The sequence below is a fragment of the Lissotriton helveticus genome, chromosome 2_1, assembly GCF_964261635.1.
Source record: "Lissotriton helveticus chromosome 2_1, aLisHel1.1, whole genome shotgun sequence".
NCBI classification, from domain to species: domain Eukaryota; kingdom Metazoa; phylum Chordata; class Amphibia; order Caudata; family Salamandridae; genus Lissotriton; species Lissotriton helveticus.
The window spans coordinates 36,533,811-36,561,094 of NC_136059.1; positions in this window are offsets into that span (position 1 = coordinate 36,533,811).

Here is a 27,284-nt window from a genome sequence, read left to right on the forward strand (position 1 = left end):
GTAGGTTTCTTGTGACATGTTTTGTGCATGTGTCTCCTTTCTGTGCTTCCCAAGTTACTTTGCCTGTTGCTTAGTCAACTCTGACACCCAACAACCAGAATCCAATGCCAGGGTGGAACTTCTAGTATCCCATCATGGGATGTACCACACACCCCTGAAGCTCAATTTGACGACACTTGGTGACCGTATGCCCACTGTCATGTGGATTCACCTTGCTACTGTTGTGTAATAAACTTGTTTCTGCTGTGTAATGAGCCTGTGCTTCACTTACTTATGTGTGCTGCCTGTCTTCATTCATCTGACTGACATTTGGTTACCTCACCTGTGGGCTTGTTAGCAGTGACTGTGGATAGGTGTGGTGTCTGTGCATTCCACCGTATATCTGGCAAACATCTTTGTAGGCATGTGTCATGTGTCTATGGTGAGTATGTGTTGTGGTGCCCTATTGGTGTGTCTCCCTCATATGTGTCACATTGACATGAGTCACATAACGGTAATGAGATTGCTGTAATAGTTTGCATGCACTGTGTACTTCAGCATTTCATCAGCTCCATGACACATACCAAGTTTTAATCACAACATAAGCAGGTATAGTGTAATAGTGAGCTTATTTACATACATGTGTGGAGATAGTGTTGTATATGAGGTTTAGAATTCAAAGTTCACAGATGAGTTTGAAGTCTATGTAGATGAAATGTCCAGAGTGAAGTCCACATTCATCTCCTACATTGGAACAACATGGACCCTCCATGTCATGTTGGGGAGTTATGTCATGTGCAACAAGGTGAACGCTTAGCACACAAAGGCCAATATCCAAAACTGGTTCTGGGTTCCTTGGGGGATGTGCATGGACAACTGTGGCTCACTTGTCCTTCTTCAGACGATCCCTCTTCTCCTTGGGGGGATCCTCAAGTGCAGGTGTCGGCAGTGCTTCCGACTCTCCACCAGATTCATTCTCCCTCCCTGTGGCATTTGCAGATGTTGGCGCAACAGATGTTCTGGGCAAACAGGGAGGTGTGGACATATTTCTGCTGATCTGGCGGAGACAAGTCAATATGTCACTATACACTGCAGTAAGTTTGTACCACTTGGCATCCATGCGTGTATGATGGCCAGCCTGCTCCTGTTGCATGTCCTTGAGGATCCCCACTACCTGGCTGAATCCTCCGGTGCTATCCTGGTGCGCATCTATGATGCGTAGCAATTGGGGGTCATCATGCAGTCCAGGTCCCTCTGCAGGCTGTGACCTTTGCCAAACACCACTCCCACCACCCCATGCCACACGAGCAGGACCTGTGGTGGCACGCACAGTTGACCCTGGGCCCCATTGGGTGTTGCTACTGCTGTCATTGTCCGTAGCTTCCTGGGTGGCCGGTGGCCCTGTGCTGTTTGAATTCTGTGTCCTAGGTATGTCAGTGTTGGCGGGGGTCCTTAGTCTATGGACAGATGTTGTTTGCGTAGCTGCAAGGGTGCAGATGTTTGTGATGCTGGGGCTGCATGATGACTCACTCCGGAGGTGCCAGGTTGTTCGTCATCCGAAGAGGACAGAGCCAGATCCACACCAGAGAGCTCATCATCAACCAGAGTCTGGGACAGGGACTCCTCTTCACTTGCTGCTGTTTCCACTGTACCACCTGTGTTTGAAAGAGACAGACATTGTCAGTTATGTTACTACAGGCATCAAGGGTTAGCCTTTGTATTTTACAACGGGGAGGGAGGAAGAGGTACTGATACGTTCAGCTTGCTATGGGTAGTACTAACAATGAAGGAGGAGGGAATGGATCACTCATCCTGTGCAACCATGGTATTTACATATTTTCATTCCTTACTAAATACTCTTATATGCGTACACAGGAATGGGGCGGTGCGTCTTGTTTCGCCGCCTCAGTGTACTGTAGCAGCATTTTTTTTGGGTCACCATTGTTGCAAATATGATGTGCCTCCTCCTGCAGGTAGACTATCTGCTTTCCCAGTAGTGTCCAGAGGAGAAATAGGCTCTAGGATCAAATGGGGCTGCAACATGTTGCCTAACAGTAAACGACCCTGGTGCGGTGGATCCGTAGCTGTATCCACACACGCAACACCTTTGTTTGTAACTTCTTACATCACAATGGTCACAATTTTTCCTTTGACTTTGGGTGTTTTGAGTGATTTTGACTCGCTGCACTTGGGCACAGACACACACTCTCAGTTTTCATCTCTGGACACTACTGGGAAACCAGCCACTTTACGTACAGGTGGAGGCACAGCATATTTGCAACAATGGTGAGCCAATGATGATGATGCTACAGTATACTGATGCGGAAAAGCTTGATATCCCGCACTATGCATGCGTACGTATGTGAGGTTTTCAATGGAGGCAACGCAATACGTAATGACCCAGGTTGCACAGGAAGAGTGAACCATTCCCCCCTCCTTGATTTTTCTAACAATTGTTCATATACATGACATTTGCAACGGGGGGGTCAGGATGCATGCCTGGACACTGCATTGTCTTCAGTCATCACAGGCAGAGATTGATATTGTGGTAGCACATTGTCCTGCCAACATGAAGCCTTTCAATGTGCATATTGATGTGTTTGCATGCCCAGCTCATGTATGGATTTCGATATACATGGTCATTGGTACTCAAGGGCCATCAGGTGGCTGACACAGGAGTGTAATCCCTGTTAACATTTGACTCTGCTTCCCTGTGAGGGTGTGTGCCTGTGCTGACAAGATGGCTGACTGGAGTTCTGGTGTTTGGTGGTGGTCAATTTCCAGCAGGGCCTTGTGCTCCCCACAACAGAGCCCAGTCCCAGGTACTTGCAAGCCCATTTCCACCCCCTGTGAGGTGAGCATGGTGCAGTGTGGGCTTGCTGGGCCATGCAGGTGGCTGAGGATTGTGAGTGACTGCAACTCCCACCATGCTCTGGGCTACACCCCCTTCCCAGCATGCCCTCACTTCCCTCCTTTGGACTCTGCTTCCCTATGAGGGTGTGTGCCTGTGCTGACAAGATGGCTGACAGTGGAGTTCTGGTGTTTGATGGTGGTCAGTTCTCAGAAGGACATTGTGCTCCCCACAACAGAGCCCAGTCTCAGAGTTCTTGCCAGTCCATTTCCACCCCCTGTGAGGTGAGCATGGTGCAGTGTGGGCTTGCTGGGCCATGTAGGTGGCTGAGGATTGTGAGTGACTGCAACTCCCACCATGCTCTGGGCTACACCCCCTTCCCAGCATGCCCTCACTTCCCTACGTTGGACTCTGCTTCCCTGTGAGGGTGTGTGCCTGTGCTGACAAAATGGCTGACTGGAGTTCTGGTGTTTGGTGGTGGTCAATTCCCAGCATGGCCTTGTGCTCCCCTCAACAGAGCCCAGTCCCAGAGTTCTTGCCAGTCCATTTCTTCCCCCTGTGAGGGGAGCATTCTTCAGAGAGGTGTTGATGGTCCAATGGGGAGGGGGAGCATTATCTGTGAGAACAACCCCATCATGCTTTTGTATACACTCACTTCACCAGCATACCCACTATTCCTTCCTGTCAGTCAGCTTCACTGTGAGGTAGTGGTTGTGGTGGCAAGAAGTCTGACAGTGTTTACTTAGATTCCTGCCACTGCCTTGCTCTATTTGCTGGTAGGTTTGTATATGTCACGACGCACTAACAAATCACTATGATGTGGCCTTTATTGTGTTTGTCTGACTGGCATACACTTCTTGGGCTGATGAACTTTTTTTTACTATGCCTTTGCTATCAGTGCATGGCTTCACTGTTCCCCTACTGGTGATGTGTGTGTGTATTGCGCCTCAATATTGAGCATATTGGTTGTGTACTCACCAGGCTCTGGTATGTCTGCTAGGCCATGGACGCTCTCTGGTGGTAGGATGTCCCGCACCTTCTCCTCCCAAGACCTGAAGTAGACTGGTTTGGCAGGAGGGCCACCGCCAGTCCGCTCACTCAAGGCGAGTTCCTTCTGGAGGAGCTTCTTGACCCTCCTGCGCACATCATACCATCTGTTCTGGATGTCGGTCTTTGTGCAATACATTGGTGCTTGGGCGTTCACCTTGTCCATAATCCTCTCCCACATCTTGGTTTTCTATGACATGGGGGTCCTTTGTACCAATGTGCCAAACAAATGTGACTCCACTCTAAGGATCTCATCTACCAATATTTCTAACTCAATGTCTGTGAACTGTGGATTCTACTTATGGGGCATGGCGATGGGTGGTGGTGAGGAGGGATGTGTGTGGGTGCAAGTGAGGGTGGGTGGCTGGGTGGCTGTTTTGGTAGGTGCATGTGGGTGAGCTTTTGGAGGGATGCTGATAGTGTCTAGGTTGTGTGATGGGTGAGTTGTGTGTGTGTCTGTGGATGCTGTGCCATATTGTTCTGTGCTGGCTGTTCTGTTGTATTTGCAAAGGATCATTGTAGTGAATGTTTTCCTTTATATAGGTAGAGTTGTGGGTGTGTCTTTGTGACATTTCTTTTTTTGTTATTTATTGAATTTGTCAATGCTTGATTGGTCCTTTTTTTGTGGTTTTTCCAATGTTGCATTTAGGCATGTAGGAGACGTTCTTCCGACCAAGTCGGACGCTCGTGTGGGCTTGTGCGGGCTGCTCCGTGTCTTTCACGCTGACTTTGTTCTATGTTGCATGCGAGTCGATCGCGGTGGGCTCTCTCGCTTCAGGTACGTTTTCTGTGCGTGTCGGTCGTGCAGCTTGGGCTCCGTGCGAATCGGTCGGGTTTAATATGTATTGCATCGTACTGTGTGTGTCGGACGTCGCGGGTACTTATCGGTTGGGTTCATTCCTGATTCGTGTTGGTTGGTGCGGCTTGTGTCCAGTTTCCCGCCGAATCACTGATTTCTGTACGGCTCGGTCATACGGTTTGTTTTCCGTACGGCTCGGTTGTAGGTCACGGGCTTTACATCGTACTGCACGGGTCGTACGGTCCCTGTACGTGTCGGTCGAATTCAGTTTCCGGTCCGTGTCGGTCGGGCCGATTTCAGACCGGAATCGGAATCAGCCCGAGTGCAGAATAAGTAACAGATGGCACCTTAGCCTACCAAATAAAAAAAATTAGAGCACCAGCCTATGTCCCTGTGACTTACGTAGCAGAACACTATAACCTACTAATAGAGAGTCCATACTACAAGAGAAATTAGGAGAAATTAAGCCCACTACTTGACTACTTCGAGGACACATGGGTAGGTAGACTACACCGATCAGGTCACAGAAGATTACCAAAGTACCACATACCATGGTGGAACGTCTACCTTAGTACCCTAAATAAGGAAGCAAAAAGTAACAACGCCGTTGAAGGATGGCATAACGCCTTCCAGGCAACAACAGGGAGAGGTACACAGACACTTTAAAAATTACTAGAAAGTATCCAAAAGGAGCAAAGTTACCAAGACCTAAGGATGCAACAATCCATTACACTAATTGGACCAAAACTAACCAAACAAACAAATAAAATGTACAAGCTTTTACAAAGCCAAGTCACCCTCTATCCTACAACTAGAGGCTTAGAATATCTATCCCTAACTGCAAAAAGCATCCTTTAAATGTAATCTAAACATGAATTAAAACATTTACATCTTAAACACAACATAATAAGAAATTAAATGCTTTCATATTTTATAAAACATTAATTTGTCAAATATAGACTATTGATAAAATACTAAAAATATATTGACAAAATAATATTTTACAAAATATAATACATATCAAAATAGAAATAAATTACATTTCCCTCCTACATACAAATTAAAAATGTACTTACAGTTGTCATAGCTCCTAAGCTAATTGAATCCAACTTCTAACTCCATCCAGGTGCCGACTCCTCCCAAAGAATGTTAAATAAACCCCCCCAAAAATGCAAATATGTCCAAAAACAATTCCACTGTCGATAAATGCAATAGTCAAATACCATAACAATCACAAAAATGTAGAAAATGTAAAAAACGCTCCAAGAAAACACGAAAATTTAAGAGTGTGTAAAATAAAAATTAGCTTACAAAATTAATACACAACTCGTAAAAAAATAAAATTCGAAAGTTATCCAAAAATGAATCCTCTTTCGGTAAATCCAATTGGCAAATCCCTTAAAAAAAAGTTAAAAACGATCCAGGAAAACGCAAAAATTAAGAGTGTGCTAAATAAATATTAGTTTACAAAATTAATACACACCTCTTTAAAAAAAAGTCAAAGTTCTCCAAAATCCGATGTCGTAAAACGAAAACCTGTAAAAAAATGTACCCACCCAACCAAATTACATAAACATAACTTCAAAACACTTTTAATAACATTTTAAAACAATACACATAAACCTATCTACATATACTAGAATTGAAACACCAAGCCTCAAACACCGAACGTACTCAAAAATTAACATAATGTAAAATACACCTAAATCACACCAAAAACACAACTACCAAAGTCTAAACACACTACATACCACCTGACTACTTACAAAATACATTAAAACGTGGGACCCCATTAGGGAGGCGGGCGGATTGCCCCCGCCGGGCCGGCGGTAGTCAACGCGGGCCCGGCGGGCGCAATCCGCCCACCATCCCCATGGACTCCAGGGGGATGGGGGGTGCACATGGGGGGGTACAAAAGTACAACGTGGCAGGCACCGCGCGGTACCTGTCACGTTGTGCTTAGAAAAGCACAACATGTATTTTCAGCATTGAGGCCGGCGCCGCCCGCTACAATGTTAAAAATACGGGATGCGCCAGGGCGCTCCCTAATTGTCCCCACGGGACCCCCGCCCTTATGGCGGGCGGTCCCTTTCACCGTGAGGATGGCGGGCAAACAAAGTCCGCCCACCATCCTAATGATGCCCTTAGTTTAAATAAAGATAAATACTCTTACCTGACTCCAAGCGACACAGGTCCCAACCGCGATCCGATCCCCGGAGAAATGACCCAAAACGACAATAAGTGGTTAGAAAAGTAGTCCCCCTAAACAAAAATGGCTCAATAAATATAAATGTAAACCTTAAATATAATATAACAAACAATAAACCTACCCAAAACTAAACAACTATATTTTCGAAAAATGTAATACATTTGTATGAATTAATTACAAATATTGTAATACTTTTACAACATTGTAATTAATAATAATAAATAATATAACACATATTAATTATTATATTAAAATAAATTGTATTACTAACTCAACATTGCAAATAAATGAATGTAATATATCAAAATGTTTAAATAAATACATATCTTTACTGAAAAAACATAGAAACTTAAATAATGTAATTATTAAGAGTATTAATAAAAATATATTAATAAAACATATGTTGTGTATATATAAAAAATACTATTAAAGTAATATTATGTTTTATTAAATTCGATTACAAACAAATGCAATATTCCCTTCACAACAAAAATGAAAATAGAAAGAATGTAATTATTAATATTAATAATAATACACATATTAATAATAATCATAAAAATAATACTGAATTTATGTAAAAATGTTACGGAAAAATATGAATATGTTTTATAATTGCAAGAATATAAAAATGCAATATTGTGTTAGCCTATACTTGTATGTTACATAAAAAATGTGAAACATTTGAAAATTGACTGTTAATTATTGTACCAATATTATTTTGTATGAAAAATTTATTTTTGACAAAAAATGACATTTTTTCCAATTTATGTTACCAATAATCTACACAGCTATTACTAAACATAACAATGTATAAACTATATATGAATGAAAATATATTGTAAACATTATAATATGTATCACAAACTTATGTAAATAAATAAATGTTATAAAAGTGTTGAACATATATCTTCATACATTATATGATTTACCTAACAAAAAATGAGTATTTGAACTAATTATATTGTAATAAAAATAAAAACTTTGTTCATCAATTTTCAATGTCTGATTATTTCACAATATTTCTACTTTTATTAACTATTCATAAAAACATGAACATTTTTCAAAAATACTATGATACATCAATAAAAAATACCCCCTAAAACTATTACTTATCTAAAAAATATACGAATTAAAATAAATGTACTATTCCCACTCCAGTCTGCATTAAATAAGGGAAGGTGCTGGATAGTAAATATATCAAATGTACTATTCCAACTCCAGTCTGCATTAAATAAGGGAAGGTGCTGGATAGTAAATATATATAATTTACTATTCCATCTCCAGTCTCAATTAAATAAGGGAAGGTGCGGGATAGTAAATATATTTAATTTACTATTCCAAGTCCAGTCTACATTAAATCAGGAAAGGTGCTGGATAGTAAATATACATAATTTACTATTCCAACTCGAATGTGAATTAAATAAGGGAAGGTGCTGGATAGTAAATATATATAATTTACTGTTGCAACTCCAGTCTGCATTAAATCAGGGAAAGTGCTGGATAGTAAATATATATAATTTACTATTCCAACTCCAGTCTACATGAAATCAGGTAAGGTGCTGGATAGTAAATATATATAATTTACTATTCCAACTCCAATATACATTAAATCAGGGAAGGTGCTGGATAGTAAATATATAAAATGTACTATTCCAACTCCAGTCTACATTAAATCAGGGAAGGTGCTGAATAGTAAATATATATAATTTACTATTCCAATTCCACTCTGCATTAAATCAGGGAAGGTGCTGGATAGTAAATATATAAAAATGTACCATTCCAACTCCAGTCTGCATTAAATCTTGGAAGGTGCTAGATAGTAAATATATATAATTTACTATTCCAACTCCACTCTGCATTAAATCAGGGAAGGTACTGGATAGTAAATATATTTAATTTACTATTCCAACTCCAATCTACATTAAATCAAGGAAGGTGCTGGATAGTAAATATATATAATTTACTATTCCAAGTCCATTCTGCATTAAATCAGGGAAGGTGCTGGATAGTAAATATATATAGTTTACTATTCCAACTCCAGTCTTCATTAAATCAGGGAAGGTGCTGGATAGTAAATATATATAATTTACTATTCCAGCTCCAATCTACATTAAATCAGGGAAGGTGCTGGATAGTAAATATATATAATGTACTATTCCAACTCCAGTCTGCATTAAATAAGGGAAGGTGCTGGATAGTAAATATATATAATTTACTATTCCAGCTCCAGTCTCAATTAAATAAGGGAAGGTGCTGGATAGTAAATATATTTAATTTACTATTCCAACTCCAGTCTACATTAAATCAGGGAAGGTGCTGGATAGTAAATATATATATACTTTACTATTCCAACTCCAATCTACATTAAATCAGGGAAGGTGCTGGATAGTAAATAAATATAATTTACTATTCCAACTCCAGTCTGCATTAAATAAGGGAAGGTGCTGGATAGTAAATATATCAAATGTACTATTCCAACTCCAGTCTGCATTAAATAAGGGAAGGTGCTGGATAGTAAATATATATAATTTACTATTCCATCTCCAGTCTCAATTAAATAAGGGAAGGTGCGGGATAGTAAATATATTTAATTTACTATTCCAAGTCCAGTCTACATTAAATCAGGAAAGGTGCTGGATAGTAAATATACATAATTTACTATTCCAACTCGAATGTGAATTAAATAAGGGAAGGTGCTGGATAGTAAATATATATAATTTACTGTTGCAACTCCAGTCTGCATTAAATCAGGGAAAGTGCTGGATAGTAAATATATATAATTTACTATTCCAACTCCAGTCTACATGAAATCAGGTAAGGTGCTGGATAGTAAATATATATAATTTACTATTCCAACTCCAATATACATTAAATCAGGGAAGGTGCTGGATAGTAAATATATAAAATGTACTATTCCAACTCCAGTCTACATTAAATCAGGGAAGGTGCTGAATAGTAAATATATATAATTTACTATTCCAATTCCACTCTGCATTAAATCAGGGAAGGTGCTGGATAGTAAATATATAAAAATGTACCATTCCAACTCCAGTCTGCATTAAATCTTGGAAGGTGCTAGATAGTAAATATATATAATTTACTATTCCAACTCCACTCTGCATTAAATCAGGGAAGGTACTGGATAGTAAATATATTTAATTTACTATTCCAACTCCAATCTACATTAAATCAAGGAAGGTGCTGGATAGTAAATATATATAATTTACTATTCCAAGTCCATTCTGCATTAAATCAGGGAAGGTGCTGGATAGTAAATATATATAGTTTACTATTCCAACTCCAGTCTTCATTAAATCAGGGAAGGTGCTGGATAGTAAATATATATAATTTACTATTCCAGCTCCAATCTACATTAAATCAGGGAAGGTGCTGGATAGTAAATATATATAATGTACTATTCCAACTCCAGTCTGCATTAAATAAGGGAAGGTGCTGGATAGTAAATATATATAATTTACTATTCCAGCTCCAGTCTCAATTAAATAAGGGAAGGTGCTGGATAGTAAATATATTTAATTTACTATTCCAACTCCAGTCTACATTAAATCAGGGAAGGTGCTGGATAGTAAATATATATATACTTTACTATTCCAACTCCAATCTACATTAAATCAGGGAAGGTGCTGGATAGTAAATAAATATAATTTACTATTCCAACTCCAGTCTGCATTAAATAAGGGAAGGTGCTGGATAGTAAATATATATAATTTACTATTCCAACTCCAGTCTGCATTAAATAAGGGAAGGTGCTGGATAGTAAATATATAAAATGTACTATTCCAACTCCAGTCTGCATTAAATCTTGGAAGATGCTGGATAGTAAATATGTTATGTTATGTTATGTTACTTTATTTCTTTTATAGCGCACGGCAACTCCAAAGGAGCATCCCGGCGCTTTGGCAAAGAAAGACAGCATAGAAAGCAACCACACAACAAAAGAACAGAAAGAAAGACTATTTCCTAAAAAGCCATGTCTTCAGATCCTTTCTAAAAGTCAGAAGACAGGGAGCCGATCTCAGGGACACTGGTAATTCGTTCCATGCCTTGGGTGTCAGATAGCGGAAAGAGCGACCTCCCAATCGTGCACGACGAATTACAGGAACTTTAAGCAGAAACAGACCCGATGACCTGAGATTCCTGCTTGGCACATACCGGAAAACGCGTTTCCCAATATATTTGGGGCCAATACCATTGAGGGCCTTGAAGGCCACAGTCAGGCATTTAAAAAGGACCCGCTTGGAGATAGGTAGCCAATGAAGAGTGTTCAATAAGGCAGTGGCGCCAGCTCTCCTTGGGAGTCCAAAAATGGCACGGGCTGCCGAATTCTGGACTACTTGCAAACGGGTCATGAGATATTTTGGTAGACCCAGAAAGAGAGCGTTTGCGTAGTCCAGACGCGACCCGATTAATGCCTGTACGACTGTTTTCCTGTGATTGAGTGACAGTAGAGGGAGAAATTTCCTCAACATCCGTAAGATGCCGAAGCACTTCCCAACAATGGACAAGATGTGGGGTCCAAAGGATAACTCGCAGTCCACAATCACTCCCAAATTCTTCGCCTTCACAGCAACCTTGTCAGGAGGAAACATATCCTGAGGCCACCAGGATTTCCAGTCATGTTCCGGAGCGCAACCGAAAAAAAGCAACTCTGACTTGTCAGAGTTGCATTTTAAGCCATGACCTCTGAACCACTCAAACACCGCACCAAGGCAATCCCTGATCTTTATGCCATCAAATGACCCCTCCCTGTCACATGTGAACAGGAGTTGGGTGTCATCAGCGTAAGACACGATCCGGGCGCCAAAAGATTCCGCGACTTCCGCCAGAGGGGCCATAAAGATATTAAACAGCATAGGGCTGAGAATGGAGCCCTGCGGGACTCCCACCTCTAGCGGAGCCATATCAGCGGAAAAAGGAGGCGCCCAGATCGTTTGCCGGCGGTCGGCCAGAAATGATTTTAGCCACTTCCACACCGTTCCTCGAAGGCCACACTCCCAGAGTCTTACAAGGAGGGCATCATGAGGAACGGTGTCGAAAGCCGCCGACAAGTCAAGCATGACTAACACGGCCTTTCCCCCCGAGTCGAGTACTTCCCTGATAGCATCAGTGACCTCCAGCAGAGCCAACTCCGTGCTAAAATTAGCTCGGAAGCCGGACTGCGAGGAGTGCAATAGGTCGTTTCCTTCGATGAAACAGGAAATTGTCCTATGCACATACCGCATAATTTACTATTCCAACTCCACTCTGCATTAAATGAGGGAAGGTACTGGATAGTAAATATATTTAATTTACTATTCCAACTCCAATCTACATTAAATCAAGGAATGTGCTGGATAGTAAATATATATAATTTACTATTCCAACTCCATTCTGCATTAAATCAGGGAAGGTGCTGGATAGTAAATATATATAGTTTACTATTCCAACCCCAGTCTTCATTAAATCAGGGAAGGTGCTGGATAGTAAATATATATAATTTACTATTCCAGCTCCAATCTACATTAAATCAGGGAAGGTGCTGGTTAGTAAATATATAAAATGTACTATTCCAACTCCACTCTGCATTAAATCTCGGAAGATGCTGAAATGTAAGTATATATCATTTACTATTCCAATTCCACTCTGCATTAAATCAAGGAAGGTGCTGGATAGTAAATATATATAATTTACTATATGTACTATATATAGCTTACTGTATTTAAGCTTATATTATATGTACCTCTGGTACCTTTAGTGGTTTTCAACACTTGAGATTATCTGGTAAAACAATGGCAAGCTGAAATCCCACACGCTGCACACCAATGTGAGAAGTTGGCCTGGCATATGCTGTCCACTATTCTAGTGGGCACCTTGCACCAGTCCAAACGACCCTTATTGATGGTAGGTTAAAGACAACCTTCATAGAAAGCTATCCTAGTGGTAGCTGTGGAGAGCAGCCTTCAGGCTAAGTCTTGGAGGAATGTAAAGCAGCTTGTTTTACCAGTCTATAATCTCGTGAATGATCAAAGAAAAGGAGAACCACACCAGGCATATATATATAAAATATATGTATTTATTCTAAACACATCCCACTAGTCTCTTTATGAAGCTAGAGGCAAAAGTACATTCAGTAAACTCAATAACACAAAGTAAATTAGCACAATATACGTTCAGCCCTAGGGGCATACCAAACCATATATTAAGAAAGTGGTATAAGAACCACAACTTGCATAGAGACAAGGCCTAGTGCCTTTAGAACTGCTGGGGCACCAGGAACCACCCAAAGTAGTGACACAGGGGACCCACGGGGCGCGTGCAGTGCTGCTGGCGTCCAAGTGGAAAGTGTCCGGAGAGATCCAAGCCTGGATTGAGGATGCGAAGAACCTGAAAGCAGAGAGGACAGAGTCTGGGTCACTAGCCAGTGACCAGGGGCACGATAGTCGAATGCACACAGATGTCGGGGGCTTCCAGGTGAAGAAGGTGAAGATTGTCTCTTCAGCCACGGGGACCAGGAGGCCTCGATGACAACCAGGTGCTGGATTCGAGCTGTCCCATGAAGGATGTCGAGTGCTGGGGTGTCGATGCCCGTATTGGATCCAACAAGCCTTGGAAACAGCAACCAACACAGAAAGCAAGATTGGCTTCAGTGCAGACCAGCAAGGTCTGAGGGACTCACCCTTTGGTGGGGAGTCAGGGCACGTCTGGAGCAACCAGGGAAGCCCACGGAAAAGTTGAGTTACCTTCGAGGGGACCCACCCGTCGACGGACCAGGGATCGCGAAGGAGCCTCGAGCATTAATGCAAGAAGAAGGCCCACGGAACACTCGTGGAGTGTAGGCCCAAAATCTTTGGTGCAGATGGTGCTCGGGACTTGGGCTATGAGTAACCCAATGCAAAACTTCGGCAAAGCTCGGGAAGTTGATGCACTAGCAAATGTGCACGGTGTCCAGGACTCCCCTGCCTGAGTTTCAGTCAGCAGCAGGAGGCCAGACTCGTGTCTGCAGCACCCATTTTCTAATGCTGGGGCTCGTTTAAACTATTACCGGGCAGACCAGTGTGTACATGTCTTCTCCCTCTAGAAGGGTGGAATTCTACCCCCGCCGCCAGGACTGGCAGGGGGGGGTAGGATTCCAAAGTGTTTGACACCAAACACGACATGTTTCCATGCAGCCATTCCAAAGTTAGCATTTACAGCGAGGTTATGGAGAAACGCAGGTAGCGCTTGGTAGCAGACTCTGTTACGGTCCTTGTGCTCTGTGTATTGTAATTTTTATAACATAACCCTTAACCGGGTAATTTAGATTGTGTTGCTCAACCTTTTAATTGTGTTTTTAACTGTTTGGGGGCACTGGCACTATGGGTCGAACTGCCTTACCTGCTGTATGCCGATCTCCTCTCCCCAGTCCACCGCAGCTGCAGAGTGCTGTTTGAGTGGAGGGAGTTTCTGGTAGATGGCTACAGCTTCCCTGGAATTCTCACTTCCGCCGGGTCACCTTATTCTGCCATTTTTGGAGGCTCGCTCTAGTTGTTTGCTGGCTCGGCGACCGCAGCTTGAAAACCAGCTGATGGTGCCGACTCGTGACGACTCCCACCCATGCCGCCGGACACACACTGGACCCCATCTTCTCCGCAAGCCCCCACATCTCCTTCAACCACACCACCGAACCCCACTGGACCGACCACCGATGCGTCCACTTCACCTCCAGGAAACCCAGCACACACCACTGCACCCAACAGCTGCCGCGCCGCTGCTGGGGCAAGGTCACTGAGAACCAACTGACGACCACCCTTGCCCGGAGACCACCCACCAACCCCACCGACCCAGACACCGCCGCAACCAACCTCACACAGTGGATCAACGACTGCGCCAACACCCTCGCCCCTCTCAAGACCTCCACAACCAACCACACCATCAAGAAAGCCGCATGGTTCACCGAAGACCTCCGGACCTCCAAGCACACCTGCCGGAAGCTGGAGAAGAAATTTCTCCATGACCGAGCACCAGACAGCCACACAGCCCTCAAGAACGCCACTCACAGACACCACCAACTCATCAGAACCGCCAAGAGGACCGCCTTCAAGGACCGACTGGACAACAACGCACACAACACCAAAGAGCTATTCAGCATTGTGAAAGAACTCTCCAACCCCAGCTCCAACACCAACGACATCCCACATCACAAGACCTGTGCGACTCCCTGGACACCTTCTTTCACCACAGGATCACTGACATCCACGAAAGCTTCAACTCCGAATCCCCGCACCCACCACCGAGTCCACCGCCCCTACGAATACCACCCGCACAAACCGTCTGACCACCTGGTCCAGCATCAGCAACGAAGACACCATCAAAACCATGAACTCCATCCACTCCGGATCCCCATCGGACCCCTGCCCTCACCACGTCTTCAACGTGGCCAGCACTACCATCGCACCCCACCTCCGGAAAACCATCAACTGCTCCTTCGAGACAGCCACCTACCCGGAAATTTGGAAACATGCCCAGATCAACGCCCTTCTGAAGAAACCCAGGGCGGACCCCAAGGACCACAAGAACTTCCAGCCCATCTCCCTGCTCCCATTCCCGGCAAAAGTAACAGAGAGGATCGTCAACAAACAGCTAACCCGCTACCTTGAAGACAACAGTATCCTGGACCCCTCCCAATCCGGCTTTCGCAGCAACCACAGCACCGAGACCGCCCTCATTGCCGCCACTGACGACATCAGGACCCTGATGGACAAAGGAGAGACAGCCGCCCTCATCCTCCTGGACCTATCAGCAGCCTTCGACACAGTCTGCCACCGCACCCTATCAACACGCCTCCAGGACGCCGGCATTCAAGAGAAGGCCCTGGCCTGGACCACATCCTTCCTCTCCGGAAGAACCCAGAGCGTCCGCCTCCCACCCTTTCACTCAAAAACCACTGAGATCATCTGCGGCGTTCCACAGGGATCCTCCCTCAGCCCAACGCTGTTCAATATCTACATGGCTCCTCTCGCCCACGTCGCACAACATAACCTCAACATCATCTCCTACGCCGACGACACCCAGCTGATAATATCCCTCACCGAAGACCCCCACACCGCCAAAGCTAACCTCCACAGAGGAATGAGGGCCGTAGCCGACTGGATGAAGGAAAGCAGACTAAAGCTGAACTCAGACAAGACGGAGGTCCTCATCCCCGGACCCGCCCCATCGGCCTGGGACGACTCCTGGTGGCCCACTTCACTAGGCACAGCCCCGGAACCCACGGACCATCCACGCAACCTATCCATGACCAGGCAAATCAACGCCATCTCCGCGTCCTGCTTCAACACCCTCCGAATGCTCTGCAGAATCTTCAAATGGATCCCTATCGACACTAGAAAGACCATCACCCAGGTCCTTGTCACCAGCCGACTCGACTACGGGAACGCCCTCTACTCAGGAACTACCAACAAGCTCCTGAGACGACTACAACGAGTCCAGAACGCCTCAGCTCGACTGATCCTCGACGTCCCCCGTCGCAGCCACATCACACCCCACCTGAGAGGCCTGCACTGGCTCCCCGTCAACAAGAGGATCTCCTTCAAGCGCCTCATCCACGCACACAAAGCACTCCACAACACCGGACCTACCTACCTCAACAACCGACTCAGCTTCCACACCCCCTCTTGAAGCCTCCGCTCAGCCAACCTCGCCCTCACCACAGTCCCCCACATCCGGAAAACCACAGCCGGCGGAAGATCCTTCTCCTACCTCGCCGCCAAGACCTGGAACACCCTCCCAAACAACCTACGACATACTCAGGACCTACTGGCCTTCAGACCTGGCTCTTCGATCAGTAGCGGCACCCCCCCCCCAGGGCCTTGAGACCCTAACAGGTATGTAGCACGCTTTAGAAATGTAATGATTGATTGATTGACGTGCAGCAGGCGCGCTGGCGTCAAGCCCGTCTGCGCCCGTCCCCGCTCGACCGGGCCCTGGGGCCGGGACCCCTGGTCGGGTGTTGACGTATTCTGCGGACAAGCTCCGGGCACTTATGCCCAGTGATAATCAGATTGATATAGAGGTAAAAGCAGAGTTAAAAGAGGGAATTCTCCAGGAAAACAGGGAGGGTGGTAGGACTAGTGCCTTGGGGGTTTCTCCCCACGTAAGGGTGGAACATGATGCTCCATCAGGACTTAAAGTTGCGGCCTTGAACACTTGGTCGCTACAAAAACACTGTTTAGAGGTCTTCTCACTCCTCCAGGGGAAGATATTGATATTTTAGCTGTCTCCCAAACCTGGTTGGGGGAGTCGTCCACCCCAGATGTCATCGCAGCACTCCTGGGGAACTTCGATGTCCACTGGCACAATAAACAGGAAAACCTGAGAGGGAGGGGTAGCCATTTTTTATAACAAGCGGTTGACGGTTTCGAATATTGTGGCTGAAAACGTAGATTGTGCAGACATTCTAAGAGTAAAAATTGCCACTAAGTCCTCCTGCTTAGCTCTCGTGGTAGCGTATCGCCCCCACAAGCAACACCTAAGTTTAATGAGGCTTTTTCGGAAATTATTTGTAACCTCTGCTCCCCGTACCAACGCCTCCTAGTGGTTGGTGATTTTAACTATCAGTGGGATGTATTTCCAAGGGAGCTTACGGCCAGTCAATTTAATAGTGCAATGAGCGCAAAGGGACTTTCCCAGTTGGTTGACACTCCCACCCATGTCTAAGGTCATATTTTGGACCTGGTCTGGACCTCTGTGCCACAGACGACCCTCACAGACATCAGCCCTTGCGCTTGGTCAGATAATTGTTTAATCAGCTGTTGGGTCCCGTTGGCTAACCAACTGTTCCGTTCCCCCTTGAGTGGAGAAGGGTGCGTAGCTGGATCAAGATCGAAGCAGACAACCTGGCTGCTGCCCTGTCCAATAACTTCCCAAACTCTACTTCATATGATAACCTCAATCAGGAGTGTGAAGAAGTAATGGGAAATATGTGTAGGGCTATGGATCAGGTTGCACCGGTTCGGACAGAAAGAATAAGAGATAAGGGCAAGGGAGCACCCTGGTACAATGAAGATCTGCAAAAGAAGAGACAAATCCTCTGTCAAGCTGAAAGAGCATGGCGTAAATTCTACCATCCAGACACACTCACACACTATAAAGCCCTGTTACGGCTATATAAAAAGACCATAATTGACAGGAAAGGTGAATACTATGAGGCCAGAAAGTCAGGGACATAAAATCCTCACTGAAATAGACAACAGCCCAATGCTTCAGTCGGATACAGACTAGATCCAACTCCCCTGTAACCCAGAGGCCAGGCTCACTACCTTTCCTAACCTAAATTCTGCTCGGATATTATGTCTGATGAATAGGGTCAAAACTGGCTCCCCCGCCGATCCTTCCCCACCGCGGATTTTTCATATGGCCCTTCATGGGCTAGAAAGTATGATCATTTCAGCACTCAATCATTTCCTGGAGACAGGCTACTTGCCCATTAGCATGAAGGAAGCCAGAGTCACCCCTCTGCTGGAAAAGCCACGGGCGGATGTTGGCAAACTTAAAAGCTATAGGCCCATCTCCCAGCTCCCATTTCTGGCTAAGATTTTGGAACAACATGTCCTCACAATACTGTCATCTTTTATTGAGGAACATAATTACTTCAAGGGAGGCAGGCTGGCTTCAGGGCCCATCACAGCACTGAACTTGTGATGGTGGCCGTGCTTGATGAGCTCAGAACTAGAGCTGATAATAAAGACGCAAGCGCACTGATTATGTTAGTCCTATCTGCAGTGTTCGACACTTTCAACCATGCACAACCTCTGCTGAGATTTGCTAATTTGGGCATCAGCGGGTTGGCCCATCAATGGATCGAGTCCTTTCTGTCAGGAAGGTCCCAAAGGACCCAGTTGGGCGACCAAATATCAAACAAGGGCGACCTTACTTGTGGAGTCCCCCAGGGCTCAGCTCTGTCTCCTCTTCTGTTCAACGTGTATCTGCAGCCACTAGTGGCAGCACTAGCTGCTATGGACTGTCAAGTATTTAACTATGCAGATGATACCCAACTTAGTTTGTAAATTAATAATTCCTTTCAAGCTCAGTCCAGCGCTCAGAACATCCTCAGATACACGGTGAACTGGATGACAGCTAATTCATTAAAAATTAACCCGAACAAGACCGAGATCCTTGTGATCTCCGCTAAAAGGAACCCCTGGAAAGATCTCTTCTGGCCGCAGGAACTTGGCATTGCCTCGCGGTCAGCGCATGTCATTAAAATTCTGGGCATCAAGATCAATGCCAACCTTTCCTTGACGAAGCAAGTGTCCTCAGTGGTTGGCACCTACCTGGGCCTAATGCCACAATTGTGGAAGCTGGCTCTCCTCCTTTCACATACCACTCTAAAAATGATTGTATCTGCCACGATCGTGTCTAGACTGGATTATGGGAATGCTCTGTATATTGGTCTCCCTGAGAAATTAATCAGCAAGCTGCAGGTGATCATGAATGACATGACCAGGCTGATTTTTAGGTTGCCTAGATGGGCTCATGCCACCCCATGTTGCACAGGCTACATTGGCTCCCTGTTAAACAGAGAGCCAAGTTTAAGGGCCTCTGCATTGCACACAAAGCTATTTTTGGTCAGGCCCGAGCTACATTAAGGAACTTCTGGCGAATTATGTTCCGGAAGGCACATTGCGATCCTCCACTGCAGGTCTGTTGGCCCTTCCAAGAGTCAAACTGGCATCAAAAGGTGGCCGAGCGTTCTCGGTCCAAATTCCACGAATCGGGAATGAATTACCGGAGAACCTTCGGAAAGACTCTGCCCTCCTTTCCTTTAAGAAAGACCATAAGATGTATTTGTCCAGGGAAGCCCTGGTTACAGAATAATTAAGTCTTCCCGTTTTTACTGATTTTTACAGATAAATACAGACAGAAAACCATTTATTTTCATGTCTGTATTTATTTTTAAATGCGGATAAAAACAGAAATTGGGTGCTTTGTGAGTGATTCTTAATGCACTTTGCTGTGACTGCCAGGCCCATAACTGTGTGGATTGATAGGTAACATGGTTAAAAAAAAGGACTTTTAGTAAAGCGGCTTAAACAGCAGTAAATATGCACAAGGCTGAAACAGAAATGTGCATATTTTCATATAAGTGCATTGATTTATCTTTTGCAGGTGTTCATATTACTGAAACCTGGCAGACATTCAAGCATGACTCCATATTTATTGGTTAAATACATGTGGAAATATACCAGTTTCAGCTTTCTTTTGTTCACACAACCCATAATGAATAAGGATAAGTACAGATAAAGTTGATAAAAAATAAATATGGATAAGTACAGACGGAAATGTCACTAAAATAAATACCATAAAACCGGGAGCCCTAAGTATAATTCTACATGTGCCTGGGATTATTGTGGCTATCTGATTTTTCTCTATAAGTGCCAAGAGACCTGCAGGTGATTACGCGCTAAATAAGCTGCAATTAACATTAACATTATAATGCACTTAAGAGTATATGGTCTGGCTGCATCACAGAACAGCCTCAGACAATAGGCTCCGAAAGCTGCAGAGGGGCTTTGCTCATGCATGGGTACCCTCTCACACAAAACCAAGCACTCTATCTTCAGGATTGATAAGGCCTGCCATAGGAGTAACTGATAGGCTTATATGTGTCCGTGTTTAAAGGTAGATATAGTTAACCTATATCTTAGTAATGGGTGCATGCAGCACCTTACCGAGGCTGCAGTAGCAGTCCTGTAGTGCCATTTTGGAAGGCTTCCCAGGGGCGGCCTAATACATGCTTAAGCCCCTGGTAGGCCTCTGGGGTCCCTAAGGTACCATATACTAGGAACACACAAGGGCAACCCAGTAACCAATCTGGAGTGTACCTAATGTACATGGAATCACTTTAGAGAGGAAGAAGCTAGGCTGGGGTCCTGGAAAGCAGGTCCCCAGCCAGACTAAAGTCGAAAAACAGTGAAACACCAGCAAAAAGTGGGGGTAACCATAGTAAGCAGATCCTACTCTCCTACACTGAAGTGGTGTCCAGTGATGCTGAGGTGGTTGTGAGTAGTGGCGGCGGTGATGCACAGATGATGCTGAAGTGGTTGTGAGTAGTGGCGGGGTGATGCTCATGGAGAAGAACTGGCTCCGCGAACGATCACCGGACAGCTAAACAGTCCACAAGAACGCCACCCGCAGACACCGTCAACTCATCAGAGCCGCCAAGAGGGGCTCCTTCAAGGACCGCCTAGATAACAATGCACACAACAGCAAAGAGCTCTTCAACATCGTGAAGGTACTTTCCAATCCCAGCTCCAACACCAATGACATTCCGCCTTCGCAAGACCTGTGCGACTCACTGGCCACCTTCTTCCACCGCAAGATCGCCGACATCTGTGACAGCTTCAGCGCCACGACCACCCCCACGACCACCACCCGTACCAACCGCCTGCTATCCTGGACCAGCGTCAACGACGAGGACACCATCAAAATCATGAACACCATTCACTCCGGATCAACATTAGACCCATGCCCTCACCACATATTCAACAAAGCCAGCACAGCCATCGCACCCCATCTCCGGAGAATAATCAACATCTCCTTCGAGACAGCAACCTTCCCAGAGAGCTGGAAGCACGCCAAGATCAACACCTTGCTCAAGAAACCCAAGGCGAACCCCAAGGACCTCAAGAACTTCCAACCCATCTCCCTGCTTCCTTTCCCTGCGAATGCAGATGATACCCAACTTAGTTTGTAAATTAATAATTCCTTTCAAGCTCAGTCCAGCGCTCAGAACATCCTCAGATACACGGTGAACTGGATGACAGCTAATTCATTAAAAATTAACCCGAACAAGACCGAGATCCTTGTGATCTCCGCTAAAAGGAACCCCTGGAAAGATCTCTTCTGGCCGCAGGAACTTGGCATTGCCTCGCGGTCAGCGCATGTCATTAAAATTCTGGGCATCAAGATCAATGCCAACCTTTCCTTGACGAAGCAAGTGTCCTCAGTGGTTGGCACCTACCTGGGCCTAATGCCACAATTGTGGAAGCTGGCTCTCCTCCTTTCACATACCACTCTAAAAATGATTGTATCTGCCACGATCGTGTCTAGACTGGATTATGGGAATGCTCTGTATATTGGTCTCCCTGAGAAATTAATCAGCAAGCTGCAGGTGATCATGAATGACATGACCAGGCTGATTTTTAGGTTGCCTAGATGGGCTCATGCCACCCCATGTTGCACAGGCTACATTGGCTCCCTGTTAAACAGAGAGCCAAGTTTAAGGGCCTCTGCATTGCACACAAAGCTATTTTTGGTCAGGCCCGAGCTACATTAAGGAACTTCTGGCGAATTATGTTCCGGAAGGCACATTGCGATCCTCCACTGCAGGTCTGTTGGCCCTTCCAAGAGTCAAACTGGCATCAAAAGGTGGCCGAGCGTTCTCGGTCCAAATTCCACGAATCGGGAATGAATTACCGGAGAACCTTCGGAAAGACTCTGCCCTCCTTTCCTTTAAGAAAGACCATAAGATGTATTTGTCCAGGGAAGCCCTGGTTACAGAATAATTAAGTCTTCCCGTTTTTACTGATTTTTACAGATAAATACAGACAGAAAACCATTTATTTTCATGTCTGTATTTATTTTTAAATGCGGATAAAAACAGAAATTGGGTGCTTTGTGAGTGATTCTTAATGCACTTTGCTGTGACTGCCAGGCCCATAACTGTGTGGATTGATAGGTAACATGGTTAAAAAAAAGGACTTTTAGTAAAGCGGCTTAAACAGCAGTAAATATGCACAAGGCTGAAACAGAAATGTGCATATTTTCATATAAGTGCATTGATTTATCTTTTGCAGGTGTTCATATTACTGAAACCTGGCAGACATTCAAGCATGACTCCATATTTATTGGTTAAATACATGTGGAAATATACCAGTTTCAGCTTTCTTTTGTTCACACAACCCATAATGAATAAGGATAAGTACAGATAAAGTTGATAAAAAATAAATATGGATAAGTACAGACGGAAATGTCACTAAAATAAATACCATAAAACCGGGAGCCCTAAGTATAATTCTACATGTGCCTGGGATTATTGTGGCTATCTGATTTTTCTCTATAAGTGCCAAGAGACCTGCAGGTGATTACGCGCTAAATAAGCTGCAATTAACATTAACATTATAATGCACTTAAGAGTATATGGTCTGGCTGCATCACAGAACAGCCTCAGACAATAGGCTCCGAAAGCTGCAGAGGGGCTTTGCTCATGCATGGGTACCCTCTCACACAAAACCAAGCACTCTATCTTCAGGATTGATAAGGCCTGCCATAGGAGTAACTGATAGGCTTATATGTGTCCGTGTTTAAAGGTAGATATAGTTAACCTATATCTTAGTAATGGGTGCATGCAGCACCTTACCGAGGCTGCAGTAGCAGTCCTGTAGTGCCATTTTGGAAGGCTTCCCAGGGGCGGCCTAATACATGCTTAAGCCCCTGGTAGGCCTCTGGGGTCCCTAAGGTACCATATACTAGGAACACACAAGGGCAACCCAGTAACCAATCTGGAGTGTACCTAATGTACATGGAATCACTTTAGAGAGGAAGAAGCTAGGCTGGGGTCCTGGAAAGCAGGTCCCCAGCCAGACTAAAGTCGAAAAACAGTGAAACACCAGCAAAAAGTGGGGGTAACCATAGTAAGCAGATCCTACTCTCCTACACTGAAGTGGTGTCCAGTGATGCTGAGGTGGTTGTGAGTAGTGGCGGCGGTGATGCACAGATGATGCTGAAGTGGTTGTGAGTAGTGGCGGGGTGATGCTCATGGAGAAGAACTGGCTCCGCGAACGATCACCGGACAGCTAAACAGTCCACAAGAACGCCACCCGCAGACACCGTCAACTCATCAGAGCCGCCAAGAGGGGCTCCTTCAAGGACCGCCTAGATAACAATGCACACAACAGCAAAGAGCTCTTCAACATCGTGAAGGTACTTTCCAATCCCAGCTCCAACACCAATGACATTCCGCCTTCGCAAGACCTGTGCGACTCACTGGCCACCTTCTTCCACCGCAAGATCGCCGACATCTGTGACAGCTTCAGCGCCACGACCACCCCCACGACCACCACCCGTACCAACCGCCTGCTATCCTGGACCAGCGTCAACGACGAGGACACCATCAAAATCATGAACACCATTCACTCCGGATCAACATTAGACCCATGCCCTCACCACATATTCAACAAAGCCAGCACAGCCATCGCACCCCATCTCCGGAGAATAATCAACATCTCCTTCGAGACAGCAACCTTCCCAGAGAGCTGGAAGCACGCCAAGATCAACACCTTGCTCAAGAAACCCAAGGCGAACCCCAAGGACCTCAAGAACTTCCAACCCATCTCCCTGCTTCCTTTCCCTGCGAATGCAGATGATACCCAACTTAGTTTGTAAATTAATAATTCCTTTCAAGCTCAGTCCAGCGCTCAGAACATCCTCAGATACACGGTGAACTGGATGACAGCTAATTCATTAAAAATTAACCCGAACAAGACCGAGATCCTTGTGATCTCCGCTAAAAGGAACCCCTGGAAAGATCTCTTCTGGCCGCAGGAACTTGGCATTGCCTCGCGGTCAGCGCATGTCATTAAAATTCTGGGCATCAAGATCAATGCCAACCTTTCCTTGACGAAGCAAGTGTCCTCAGTGGTTGGCACCTACCTGGGCCTAATGCCACAATTGTGGAAGCTGGCTCTCCTCCTTTCACATACCACTCTAAAAATGATTGTATCTGCCACGATCGTGTCTAGACTGGATTATGGGAATGCTCTGTATATTGGTCTCCCTGAGAAATTAATCAGCAAGCTGCAGGTGATCATGAATGACATGACCAGGCTGATTTTTAGGTTGCCTAGATGGGCTCATGCCACCCCATGTTGCACAGGCTACATTGGCTCCCTGTTAAACAGAGAGCCAAGTTTAAGGGCCTCTGCATTGCACACAAAGCTATTTTTGGTCAGGCCCGAGCTACATTAAGGAACTTCTGGCGAATTATGTTCCGGAAGGCACATTGCGATCCTCCACTGCAGGTCTGTTGGCCCTTCCAAGAGTCAAACTGGCATCAAAAGGTGGCCGAGCGTTCTCGGTCCAAATTCCACGAATCGGGAATGAATTACCGGAGAACCTTCGGAAAGACTCTGCCCTCCTTTCCTTTAAGAAAGACCATAAGATGTATTTGTCCAGGGAAGCCCTGGTTACAGAATAATTAAGTCTTCCCGTTTTTACTGATTTTTACAGATAAATACAGACAGAAAACCATTTATTTTCATGTCTGTATTTATTTTTAAATGCGGATAAAAACAGAAATTGGGTGCTTTGTGAGTGATTCTTAATGCACTTTGCTGTGACTGCCAGGCCCATAACTGTGTGGATTGATAGGTAACATGGTTAAAAAAAAGGACTTTTAGTAAAGCGGCTTAAACAGCAGTAAATATGCACAAGGCTGAAACAGAAATGTGCATATTTTCATATAAGTGCATTGATTTATCTTTTGCAGGTGTTCATATTACTGAAACCTGGCAGACATTCAAGCATGACTCCATATTTATTGGTTAAATACATGTGGAAATATACCAGTTTCAGCTTTCTTTTGTTCACACAACCCATAATGAATAAGGATAAGTACAGATAAAGTTGATAAAAAATAAATATGGATAAGTACAGACGGAAATGTCACTAAAATAAATACCATAAAACCGGGAGCCCTAAGTATAATTCTACATGTGCCTGGGATTATTGTGGCTATCTGATTTTTCTCTATAAGTGCCAAGAGACCTGCAGGTGATTACGCGCTAAATAAGCTGCAATTAACATTAACATTATAATGCACTTAAGAGTATATGGTCTGGCTGCATCACAGAACAGCCTCAGACAATAGGCTCCGAAAGCTGCAGAGGGGCTTTGCTCATGCATGGGTACCCTCTCACACAAAACCAAGCACTCTATCTTCAGGATTGATAAGGCCTGCCATAGGAGTAACTGATAGGCTTATATGTGTCCGTGTTTAAAGGTAGATATAGTTAACCTATATCTTAGTAATGGGTGCATGCAGCACCTTACCGAGGCTGCAGTAGCAGTCCTGTAGTGCCATTTTGGAAGGCTTCCCAGGGGCGGCCTAATACATGCTTAAGCCCCTGGTAGGCCTCTGGGGTCCCTAAGGTACCATATACTAGGAACACACAAGGGCAACCCAGTAACCAATCTGGAGTGTACCTAATGTACATGGAATCACTTTAGAGAGGAAGAAGCTAGGCTGGGGTCCTGGAAAGCAGGTCCCCAGCCAGACTAAAGTCGAAAAACAGTGAAACACCAGCAAAAAGTGGGGGTAACCATAGTAAGCAGATCCTACTCTCCTACACTGAAGTGGTGTCCAGTGATGCTGAGGTGGTTGTGAGTAGTGGCGGCGGTGATGCACAGATGATGCTGAAGTGGTTGTGAGTAGTGGCGGGGTGATGCTCATGGAGAAGAACTGGCTCCGCGAACGATCACCGGACAGCTAAACAGTCCACAAGAACGCCACCCGCAGACACCGTCAACTCATCAGAGCCGCCAAGAGGGGCTCCTTCAAGGACCGCCTAGATAACAATGCACACAACAGCAAAGAGCTCTTCAACATCGTGAAGGTACTTTCCAATCCCAGCTCCAACACCAATGACATTCCGCCTTCGCAAGACCTGTGCGACTCACTGGCCACCTTCTTCCACCGCAAGATCGCCGACATCTGTGACAGCTTCAGCGCCACGACCACCCCCACGACCACCACCCGTACCAACCGCCTGCTATCCTGGACCAGCGTCAACGACGAGGACACCATCAAAATCATGAACACCATTCACTCCGGATCAACATTAGACCCATGCCCTCACCACATATTCAACAAAGCCAGCACAGCCATCGCACCCCATCTCCGGAGAATAATCAACATCTCCTTCGAGACAGCAACCTTCCCAGAGAGCTGGAAGCACGCCAAGATCAACACCTTGCTCAAGAAACCCAAGGCGAACCCCAAGGACCTCAAGAACTTCCAACCCATCTCCCTGCTTCCTTTCCCTGCGAAGGTCACCTAGAAAATTGTCAACAAAAGACTGACCGGCTACCTCTAGGAGAACAACATCTTGGAACCATGCCAGTCCGGTTTCCGCAGCATCCACAGCACCGAAACCGCCCTCATCACCGTCACCGATGACATCAGGATCCTGCTTGACAACGGAGAAACAGCAGCCCTCATCCCCTTGGACCTGTCAGACGCCTTCGTCCCGGTCTGCCACAACACACTACGAACACGCTTACCCGATGCCGGAATCCAAGAGAAGGCCCTGGACTGGACCACATCTTTCCTCGGCAGCAGAACTCAGAGCGTCCACCTCCTC